Raw genomic sequence first — 12374 nt, forward strand, 5'->3', positions numbered from 1 at the left:
TAGGCATCAAATTTAAGGCCTGATGATAAGACATTATTCTTTTTCGCCCCAATTTGGGATGTACGTCTTCATTGATTAAGTAATGAAAACTTTATTTGGGCTTAATCTTGTGCAAAATTTGTTATCTTTCATCTCTCAATATTTATATCTGAATATGTTGTTTTCACCTTCACTTACATATGCACAATCAAGAAAATTGGGGCCTCTCCTTGCATGCGCTGCAGAAATTGCAACTGCACTGCAAAAATTACTAGTTGCAATTTCTGCAGCAACTGCACTGCAAAAATTACTAGTTGCAATTTCTGCAGTGGATGCAAGGGGAGCCCCCTGTTTTTTCTTATTGCAAGCCTAGCCCAGAATCCAGTCCAGCTACTGTCCTAGCTATTCGCGACTACTGATGGCCAATAGGCATGACAATAATCAAAAGCCTTTAAGAAATCGGGTATAGCCGAGTTAGTAGTCAGGTAAGAGCTATAGTCGGGTTAGTAGTCAGGTGTTGCGAGGTGAGTGTCGGGTAAGAGTCGGGATAGTAGCCGGTCGTATAGCTAGGCTAGTGGCATTCAACGGAAAAAAACATGGGGCTCCTATTGAATTGTCGAAATCGATACTTGGCTCCCCATGTATCCAGTAAAGAAACAATAACAAGTTACAGTTTCTAGAGTGGACGCAAGGGAATCCCCCTTTTTTTTTTGTAGGCCTAGCCTGGATACTAGCCTGGCTACAAGACCAGTTATTATCTCGGCTCTTATTCCACCACTAACCTAGCTAATGGCCCAATTACATACTCGATAGTAGTCGAGCGCCCGTATTAGTTGTCTCGACTCTTACTCGACTACCGACCCAACTAATGACTTGGTTGAAAGGTTTACACTACATTTCCTACTCATTATAAGAATTTAAGTAGTATGCAACAAAATGGAACTTTGGTTCATAGTGAAAACAAACTACCTAAATGGTTTGCTCTCGCTTTTTTATTCATTCAAGTTTGAGCACGTTGTCAAAAAAAAATCTCACTTAAACAATAAAAATCTTGCTATTAATTTGGCTTAGCATTACAAGGATTGAAGAACATCAATGTGTAGTGCTAGCATGGTTAATTAACATTTCTATACAATATGGCCAACATGCTGGTTGGAGTATGGATGTGTGTTACTCTTTTAATTTCAAACTAGTTAGTTTAATCAATCTATAAAAGATGTAGCGTATAAGGTAGATAATTAACGACCTTTTTTACCAATATATAAATACCAACATGCTTGTCCGTTTCCAACTTAGCTGCAAGTTAGGAGAGAGAGAGAAGGTGCAAGTTGGCGTGAAGAGGTTAACCGAAAAGGTAGCACACATAATGCTTTGCATTTTCTTTGCATATTTTTTTTCCCTTGAGTCAACTATAAAAAAAACAAAAGCAAGCCTCCTTAATTTAGACAGACTCCCCTTCCCCTGCTATCTCTCTCTCTCTCTCTCCCTCCCCCGACTGACCTAGAAAATACCGGCCATGGAGCTGGATGACGACTTCTCTGTAGAGACTTCGGCTATGGAGTTCCCCTTGATGCTGAGGTTTATGTTGAATCTTAGGAGCTGGCTGGTGGTGCAGAAGGACGGCTCGATTAACCGGTGGATGCAGAAGCTCCTGGACAGGAGGGTGTCCGCAAAGGTGGAGGGCGGGGTATCGGCGATGGACGTGGTGATCGACGACAACACGGGCGTGTGGGTCAGGCTCTTCACTCCTGAAGAAGAGCGGCAACAGAAATTGCCCGTCATGTTCTACTTCCACGGAGGCGGCTTCACCATGTTCTCAGCCAACTCCCCCTTCAGCGACTCGTTTGGAAGGTATCTATGCAAGACCTTCGGGGCTCTGGTGATCTCTGTCGACTACCGGAAGACGCCCGAGCACAGGCACCCAGCCGCCTACGACGACTGCTACGCGGCGTTGCTGTGGCTGCAGCGAGAATCTCCTCCTATTGCAGACTTCTCCAAATGCTTTCTTGTTGGAGAGAGCGCCGGCGCCAACATCGTCCACCACGTGGCGTGCCGCGCCGCTTCGGATTCCGCCCTCCGCCTCAAGGTAATCGGCAACCTGGTTCTTTTCCCTTTCTTCGGCGGCGAAGAGCGCACCCCCGCCGAGCTCCGCCTCGTCAACGCCCCCATGCTCAACTACACCATGTGCGACTTGGCCTGGAAGGAATTCCTGCCGCCGGGCGCCACCAGAGACCACCCGGCCGCCCACGTGTCCGGGCCTATCGCCCCCGATCTGTCCGGCCTCCCCCTCGCGTCGTTTCTGGTGACGGTGGGAGAATACGACTGCCTGAAGGACTGGCAGGTCCGCTATGCGCAGGCATTGAAGCGCATGGGCAAGCCTGTGCAGCTGCGTTTTTACAAGGGTGGCATCCATTGCTTCCACGTTTTCCCGCAGCTTAAATTAACGGCCATGTTCCACAGAGACTTAGAGCAGTTCGTCAACTCCTGTCTATCCGGAACTTGATAGAGCTCCATTGTATTATGAATTGTATTGTATTTACAATGCAATGCACTATTCACCTTTTGTCATGACCCCGTGAGCGGCATGAACGTACGCTACTCTTTTTTCTGAAAAAATCGTACTGCCTCTCGTGCTTCTCTCTTAAAATTGGTGTGTGGTACCTAGTATTTATTTATCAAGACAATTTTAAAAAAACCTTGTCTAGCCATTGTTGAGAGAGGGAGAGAGATTTTATGTTGGAAAAGTTTGTATAACGCCACCTCATAACAAAAGAGAAGCTATTTTTTCCCTAATACTATTGCTACCTATTTGACTAACTAGAAAGTTGAACCACAATTGATGGAGTCAAGACATTTAACATTTAAGCCTTAAGGTATTTATTGTTATGACCTAGATATGTGTGGAAGCTCACCACAAGTTGTTTGTAGAGAAGAAGCCTGTCTATACTTTTGTGCCTTTTATTGAGAACCCTTTGGGAACTAGACTAGTTATGAAGATCCGGTCGAGTGGAGAGGTCTTAGAGAAGCAATCTCCTAAGGGTTGCACTTCTGAAGCCATGATGACTGCTTGTATGCAGCTAGGGTATCACATCTCATGGGGACAATATTCCTTTGTTTGGGAAGATGAAAGATGAGACCTCATATGCAGATTACTTAATAGTGAATTGGAAGATCTTTGAATGTTTGAGGGGTCTACTAGCTTCAAAATCTCATGTATCTAAGAGAAGGGATGTAGGATGACTTTTTGTAAAGGGATGCCAAGTTTGTTAATATTATTATAAATAACTATTGTTCCCCAAAAAAAACATGAAACTAGAATGCCTATACAAATCTTCCAAGTCACTCTTATTTATGTAAGGAAAATTTTAGGCACAATACAGGAAGCAAAGTTTGTACATGTCATATATCTCAAGCTTTATTTGACTATGTTTAACCCATATATTGTTGTCTCTTTCAAAATTTGATTTCTAAATATTGCTTTTAGAATGCCTTAGTTGAGTTATAAAGTGCAGTTTGCTTGTGTACCAGATGACATGCGCTCTCTCTCTCTCTCTCTCTCTCTCTCTCTCTCTCTCTCTCTCTACCATTGCAACAACTTTCAACCTCAATCACATTGCCATCAATAGCAGGTTACAACCTTATTTTCTGGGATGTATCTATTAAGGAAAAATTAAACAATGTATAAAATAAATTTATCTAAAATAAAATATCCATTAATTTCAATATGCAAAGAATTTCACTTTTACTATTTAAATGATTGAATTCCAAATGTCATGGGAATTCCTCTTTTATCATTTAGATATTTCTCATGCATAAAATAAATTTATCTAAAATTTCTCTTTGAATTTAAATAAAACATCCATTAATTCCAATATGCTAAGAATTTCACTTTTACTATTTAAATGATTGAATTCCAAATATCATGGGAATTCCTCTTTTATCATTTAAATATTTCTCATGCATAAAATAAATTTATCTAAAATTTCTCTTTGAATTTAAATAAAATATCCATTAATTCCAATATGCTAAGAATGGAAAACCTTTGTCAATTCTAGCTACTAGACTTTCTTACAAAATCAAAGCTACTGATCAATTTATTAATTTTAGTAGCATTTTGAATGATGTAAAACATTCTATTGCGCATGATCAAGAACAATATGTTAAGAAAGAAAATCGTAAGTGTAAAGCTATATCTATTGAAATCAGAGATTATGTACTTTTGAGAATTGAGAAGCGTAGACTTAAGAGTGTTGAAAAATTCCTATCTATATTAAGCTCATCCCAATATTTTATGGACCTTTTAAGGTGATTCAAAAAATTAATGATGTTACTTATAGACTTGAATTACCTTCTCATTAGGAGATTCATAACTCATTTCATGTGTGGTTTTTAAAAAGCTTTTAGGGGATCACTTCCCACTCATCCTGTGTATATGAGGAACCACCTCTTATTGAGGGTGAGGAAGAAGTTTTGATTCTAGATACTGTCATTGATCATCACAGTAGGTTACATCAACTCGTACTGGAAATCAATATATCAAATATTTGGTGAACTTCTAAAATTATCCTTGTGAAGATGCAAGATGGGTGCCTGAGAAATATTTTCATGCCTTCCTTGAGATCTTCCTTTCTTTTCAACAAACCTGCAATAGAGGAAACTTGAAAACTCAAGCAAGAAGGCATGTTACGAGAGTATATTTTAAGCTCCCTTAAAATTATTATTCTACCTTTTTAGATAATTTAGGAATGTTTGGTTTATCTTTACGTTAGGTCAAATCATGTTAATATCATGGGTGAATAAGTTTGGTATATATTGACATATGGTTGGGGTCTCCAATGTTTGTTACAATTGTTTTGTATGGAAGAGTGATTCCCGGGTTACTTACGTGGCAAACATGTGTGTGTTGATGGTTTGTATACCTATGAAATATTTGTTTACAAATTTGTTGTTAGTATTTTATAGGTGAAGAGGATTCAGAAGCTTGAGGAGAATATGCACAATATTATTTATTGACACACTTTTTTGTAAACAAGCTTTGTATATACATGTGCTAGCTTGTGATTCCTCTTAGTTGCATGAGCTTCTACCCCACCTGGTATAATATTATGTGGCAACAACTATGATGTAGCAAGCCTGTGTGCTTCTTGCCATCGCCTAAAATTGATGCCCCATCTCTTAAAAGATTATACATACACTATGGGGTATAGAGGCATCCCATATTTATCGTGTGCATTGTTAACATTCTTTGCCCTCTCAAATTAAGCTACTACATCAACAAATAACATAGGCCACCACAATCTTGCTAGTAAGACTTTCTTCACCATATTGTCCATGGTGAGAAATGTCCTCTAGCCATAGTGTCCATAGTGAGAAATGTCCTCTAGCCACACCAGAGTGGGCTTGTTCTAGAAGCTTGAGGTATTTGAATTATTATCAACACCATGTCCTTGTCTTGTCCTAACTTGTACAATATCCCACATATCACCCTTATTGATAAGGCTTCTCACTCTATCCCTATTTAGGGGTATTTCTTGGGGCAACCCATTGTTGAGATAGTGAACTATCTCCTCTAACCATTCTAGAACAACACACAGTTTGGAGCATCCAAAAATGGTATGGATCTAGTCCTTTTGGCGGTTCTGCATTTGGGATACATGAAAAGGTCATCAACATGCACATGTGAATGAGACCTTCCACGCACTCATCAATGTGAAGTCAAACCCTTGTAGGATCAAAATCCATGATATGATCCTACATGTAGCACAAGGCTTGTTCACAAGATATGGAAGGGCTTGATGGACTATAAAGAAAATAAACTTTTTTTTTCAAAAGAACATAATGGTGGTACTTCTTTACTACTAAACCATGTTGAAAAGTATTTCCCTCCTCTTATTTGCGATGTAGTTCTATTCCACATCATTCTAGAAAACCTTAGATAGACATCCATGTTATGCTCTCTAGGTAGGCTAGCACACAACCAATTGCAAACGTAAAAGAATAAATTTGTGCACATGAAAGATGACATGGAGCTTGCAAAAATGGTTCACTTGTCAAATCTTTATTAAGAGTCTCTTAAGATTTCTATAATTCCTTAATGCACTAAAAAATAATGAATAGCTAATAACGGGGTCTAGATATGTCAGCATATAAGATGATGAATTTCTTGTAATTGCCAACATGTCCCATGAAGTTATACACCCTTCAAGTTAGTTAGTATTGGTAAGGAAAGACTCTCACCTTAAGTGGATATTCCATGTTTTGAACAATGTGTCCCTGAATCATTCCACTTATTATCCATAAGTGGATATTCCATGTTTTGAACAATGTGTCCCTGAATCATTCCATGTTGAAACTTTAGAGGGTTGAGGGAGACTTGGTATAGCCTACATCTCTCTAGGAGCTTTTGTAAGAACCCTTTCATAAGCACCAAATATGTGCTTTCCATTTTGAATTGGCATGAATACTTTAAGAGTTGTTAAAGATACTCCTTATATGCAAATGATTTTCTAAAAACTTCTAGGAGCATCAGATAAGGCAAAAGGCAAACCCTATATGTATATATGTGCTCCATTCTATTACAATTGTCATCTTGTGGATGATCCTTTAGGTCTATCTCCACTTTTTTAAAGCTTGAAAATCCAACTAGAAAGTTAAAGGCTTCCTTTCTCACTACTCACTCCTTCAATGGGCAAGGGATTGCGATCATTTACATGGCTACATAACCTTCTTTAGATTAATGCAAACTTTGACCTTGCCATTTTTCGTGCATGGCTAGTATATACTATTCATATATAAATGAATTTGGCATAGACTAGCCTATCGATTTCCTCAACCATCTCGGAGTACGCAAATTCATTAAATAGGCCTTATTCCTTGAAGGCTTCTCTCTATCTTTTTCTTGAGTATTTTTGGGGGCACACCTTTCATGACAATGTATTTCCAAACAAAGCAATCTCAATTTCCTACAAAGATAATAATGAGTTCTTTTTCTTTCTTTGAATCCAAATCCATTCTGATGTACACCAGCTTTGGATCCAAATCCATTCTGAGTTCTTTTTCTTTGTCTGAATCCAAATCCATTCTAATGTACACCGGCTTTGGATCTTCACATGGACTAGTAAGATTAAACTCCTTGAAGTTGGTCAACCTAGCATAATATGTTTGAATCTTTGTCCTTTGGCTTTCTCAAAGTGCACAAAGTGGTCTCCCATACATTTTTAAGTTCTCTATGACTCAATGACATCTAAGATCTTTTGCCTTAGTACCTTCTTGAAAAATACATTGAGCCTCCCTTTCCACTTCGTCCAAGCGTTGTTTCTTTCTCTTCTCATGGAGGAAGAGTTCTCCATTTATACAAAGCTTCTGGCTCTAGCTTAAAGGTTCTTCCCTTTGAACTTTGACGAAGTCTTTTTTTCTTTACGCTTCTCTATTTGTGTAGAGCTAGAGGGATAGATCGAGGGATTTGTTCTTTTTTCTTCTCACAAAATAAGAGTTATTTCTTTGTGCAAAGATTGAGAGCTAAGGCTTGAAATATCTTCTTCCCTTTCACTGGGTTCGTTTGAGTGTGGCCACTAATATATTAGAACATGGTAATGTTAAGTTCTCTCTACCATTGGTGGCATGAATCTCCATAGGGTAATCTCAGAGGATAATTGTCGACAACTTTAACATATGGGTTTGGAACAATATGGGTAATTACATAGCAAGTGCTCTTCCACCTTTGAAGATATATAAATAATCATTTGTAGTATTTCTCTATCCTCGTGTTTCCATGTCTTGATCATAGAGGTTTCCTTCAAACTACTTGTATGTGTGATTCATTATCGTCGCATCCGAGCATGTAAATTTATTTAAACACAAAAGAAATCTCCTTGCCATCCAAAGTTAAAAAAGTTGTACATCTCCTTGTAGGGAAAAATGTCCATAGTTATTATGGAGAGTCTTCCATCTTTGGCAGGGATTTAATATTTATATGATCACATAAAATGTTTTGTTATTAACAAACGTTAATAACATGTTAACGTGATTACAATGTTAACATGCTATAGTACACTTTTGTAGCACATTATCCAACATCATAAATTTAATGTTAGGCACCTTGATTGGAGTGCATATGGTTTAATAATAAGAACTAAAGCATGATGGGTGAGCTTAGTGCAAGATTTCAAGTGGTGAAAAATCAATTAATGTGAATTAACATTAATAATGGGTTTTGAGAATGTTATTATTAACAAACATTAATATCATGTTAATGTTTACATGATCACGTCAGTGTGAAATTCTTGATCTTTGGAAGTCGAGAAATTTCCAAGATTTCACATTCTTCATCCAATGTCTTGTGAAATGAAAGGAACATATTCATGTCTATGGTTCAAGCCATAGGGGGTGACTGAGTCTTTGAAAAAAGGCCGCCACTCATGGGATGAGAATTACCTATTCACTGATTTCCTTTCATAGTTTTGTCATATTTTCAAATATAATTGTGTTGTGTGTCCTAGTCATGGACTAATCTAGCTTCTCTCATGTAGAACTTGCCTAAGCTATAAGGCTTCATAAGAGTTTGGCTACTATGCAAAGTGTTTCCTCACAAAAGAGTGGAAAAAAGTTAGGCCAAAAGCTTTAATTTTGAGATCCCAAAAAAATCCACAGGTTTTGTGGTTGCCAGCTTCATACTAGACTAGTACAAATTTTCCCCCTCGCATCGCTTTGGTGATGATAGAGTGACTCTAAAACCTCCATCCAAGATACTTGTGACTTGTATATCGTTGTGTTTCACTATTTTGAAAGTGACAGCTTGCTGATGCTTTCCATCTAGTTTTGACTTGTATATCCTTGTGTTTCATTATTTTGAAAGTGACTTCCTGATGATGCTTTCCATCTAGTTGACCTTGACATGTTGTGACCAACTCATAAGGGAGATTTCTCTTTTCCTCTATGGGGTTAGGGTATTCTATGAGCTCTTTTGGTAGGTTTTTTGGGTCTGTGATAACTTCTTCTAGCTCATTGGATAGTTATAGAATCATCTCCTTCTTCGAGGAGGAGGATGATGAGATATTGAGGTAGTGTCCTCATCTGAGCAAACTTGACCTATCATGGGGTCTTTCCTTTGCCCTATCTTCTTAATTCTACACCTTTAGGATTTTAGGGTGACTTTTACTTTCTCTAAGTTTTCATCAATTGTGGCAATACTCATGCTTGTCATTTAGTCCCTTGTAATTAAGAGGTAAAGGCCTCAAGGTAAAGAAATGTGCGTTCCCCCGCTGCTTGCTAAGTTCTTTGAAATTGTGATGTGGAAGCTTATCTAATTACATAACTAGGATCTTGTTCATCTTTACATTTATACAACTATATTGAGAGGGACTATCTAAATGTACCCATCTCTCATGCTTATTAATTTGATGAAAGATCGAGGGTGGCGTTTGATGTGAGGATTGAGGATGCTCATAAGAGGGAATCCTTATGCACATGGTCTATCACATGATCCATGTAGAGAGTGGTGTTAATGGTGGGTTGATCTAACACAAAGTTACAACCAGGGTAAAAAATAAGGCACCTTCAAGAGTGTTTAAGTGTAGATGGGTTGGTGAATATATCTTCCTAATAAACCTATAAGTATAGAATTTTGGGCAGATCTTTCATTTTTTGAACACAAAATGGTAGTTTCTAGTGTATTTTTGGTGAATCTTTCTCCAAAACCCCTAAAAATTGGGAGAATTTGGGCGTATCTTTTGACAAATGGTTTTTGTAAAATAGCCAAATGTTTTTGAACACCCATGAAAAATAGCCATTGGGCTATAAATAGCCCCTATTTTTTTCCTTGGTTATAACTAAGGGGTTCTTTAATAGGATACTTAGCCATAAGTCTTTTGTAATGAAATCATTGGTTGTGGTGGCATTTTAGAGCGTTAATGTCTCTAAACAAGGTATACATTATCACCATCTATGATATAATGTCCTAAGATCCAAGCTAGTAGGATTTAAGCCTCTATTTGTTTGATATAGCTTGTTCATTACCTTCTCCTTCCCCATCCCCCTTTGGAATCTCAATTAATGTGAGTTGTTTATTCTAGGGATAGTATGTTATGATGGTAGTAAATGCATCTCTTTTATCTTTAAGACACATGTTACCCTAGGTATGGTGCATTGGCAAGCAATAACCTCGCCAATGCTAGTGGAGATCACAAAGTAAGAGGCTAGCCCTGATCAGGTAAGGGTTTCCTTGGTTACTCTGGGTGAGTTATTATTAGTAATAAATTGTGTCATAAGTTCCGCCAAAACTCTCATGCAATGTGCATAGGAAAACCTTTCTTTTTTTGTCTCAAATTTGGGTATTCCATGCTTGTGTGGTTAGCACAACAGATTAAACACTAGACTAAGAAGAATGTGGGGGAGAGCTTGAGTACCTTGCAAGCAAACTTATTCATGCACACACACAAGTAGACAAGCACACACACAAGAGTAGACAAGAACACACAAATGAGTAGACATGCACACACACAATGTTACACAAGCACACAAGGGAGAGATGGATGGATGAATTTTCTTCTACCTTCTTAATTCTCTACAAACATAAAGATAAGTGTACTTACTATAAGGGAAAGTACTCTACTACTAAGACATATAAGGTACATATAGTGTGAAACTATATGAGTGGGTGCTATCACTATGCCATAACTCTATGAAAAAAAGTGGCTATGATATACAACCTGTAAAAAGCCATTGGTAGCATATAGAACATAATCTCACCAACCATGCTAGTGGCATAACTATGGTGTCATCTTTCCATGTCCTTCATATCAACACTAGAGTTGAGCTCGATATCTCAACACTCCCCCTTGAGATCAAATCCATACCTTGCACTCCATGTAAGATTTTAAACTTGTGAGGCTACAGACCAAATACCTTTGTGAAGATGTTAGCCACTTGACCCAACCTCTTGACCCTTTGACATACACCCAATCCACATCACCTGTCCGTGCTTCTGTGTACCCAATACATTTGTGAAGATGTCAATCACCTGATCCTTTGTGACATACAACCAAATCCATGTCACTTGCAAAATCTTTTCTATATCCAATACCTTGATGAAGATGTTAGCCACCTGATCCTTTGGGACGACATGAACTAAGTCCACACCACTTGCTAGAACCTTCAATGGTAATGTACCTCAATGTACAAGTTTGTTCTAGCATGATAAAATCTACCTCAATGATAATGCACCTCGGTGTACATTCTAGCATGAGACTTAGTTTTAGTGGCCAACTATATGCTACTCATGTTCTCACAGTAAATGAAAAATTCTCTATCCACACCCATGGGTTCACCCATGGGTGGTTGCAGGATCAGGTTACCTAGCTTTGTCCACTCAGGCACTGTGTAAACAATAAAAAAACAGGCATTTGCTTACCTGTAGTGGCTAATCTCTCCTAGCTAACTAAGGAATTTCCTTTCAAGTTCTTTTGTTGGAACATCACATGCAAAGTTGGGAATATAGTTGCATAATATGATTAAGCATTAGATAGTCGAAAGTCCTCATTTTCTTAGATACAAAGTCAATGTATACACCATGTCCCAAATTTGGACTAAGTCCATAAAATCCTAATATCTTTTAGACATAAACACATATAAGATTCCAACTTTGGACCTTCGATCTTCACATAATATAGAGCTTAGCTTGATTTTTTGGGAAAATTTTAAGCTATTTGTCTATTTTCTTCAAATATTTCAAGGTTTTTAAAGTGTTATAATATATGCCACTTTTTGTACCCAGAATAATTACCACGTAAAATGCTCAATGTTGTAGATAAAAAGAGTGGTAGATAGTAAGACACTAGTAGAATGTGGTAGTTAGTCAAAATTGCAAATCCGAAGGTTGGATTTTTGATGATCTATTTTCCAAAATTCTTCCAGGCTATCAGAAGGCTTGTAAATATTAATAATCTAATTAGTAAAATTACATTTTCGATGTAAACCATCTTGAATATATAGAGACTAGTGTCCTTGTAATGGTGCATCTATGGGAAAAAAATTGGATCACGCTAAGTATGGTGGAAACATCATTGTTTAATAATTTTATTATATTTTTGGTTAATTTTGATTATTTAGACTAATTTATATTAATTTAAGTTATATTGGGTTAATTTAAGTGCATGTGTATTTTCTATTAGTTGTTTGATCTCATTTTAAGTACCTTGTCCCCCCCCCCACATTGGCTCTCTAAGCATTGTCCTAGTCCAACATAAACTAGATAAAAGTGGTCACCCTGATCTTGCAACAACCCCCATATCTAAAAGTAGCTTCTATAATCAAGTTACCTCGCATGTCTCCATAGTAGCATTTCCATAGCACCACCCCTATACTCAACCTCTATACTTGATAAAGAAACCATTGAAGGC

General features: G+C 37.7%; 1 pseudogene across 1 annotated transcript; it reads left to right on the forward strand.

Annotated features, from left to right (window-relative positions):
* Positions 1–1411: 1411 nt before the first annotated feature.
* Positions 1412–2542, forward strand: LOC147612905 (putative carboxylesterase 18 pseudogene; annotated as a pseudogene). The gene has a single exon (XR_015263323.1). The product of XR_015263323.1 is annotated as a putative carboxylesterase 18 pseudogene (transcript).
* The last annotated feature ends 9832 nt before the right edge of the window (positions 2543–12374 follow it).

The sequence above is a fragment of the Cibotium barometz genome, chromosome 44 (assembly GCF_041138505.1).
Source record: "Cibotium barometz isolate CiBa-2024 chromosome 44, ASM4113850v1, whole genome shotgun sequence".
Taxonomy (NCBI): domain Eukaryota; kingdom Viridiplantae; phylum Streptophyta; class Polypodiopsida; order Cyatheales; family Cibotiaceae; genus Cibotium; species Cibotium barometz.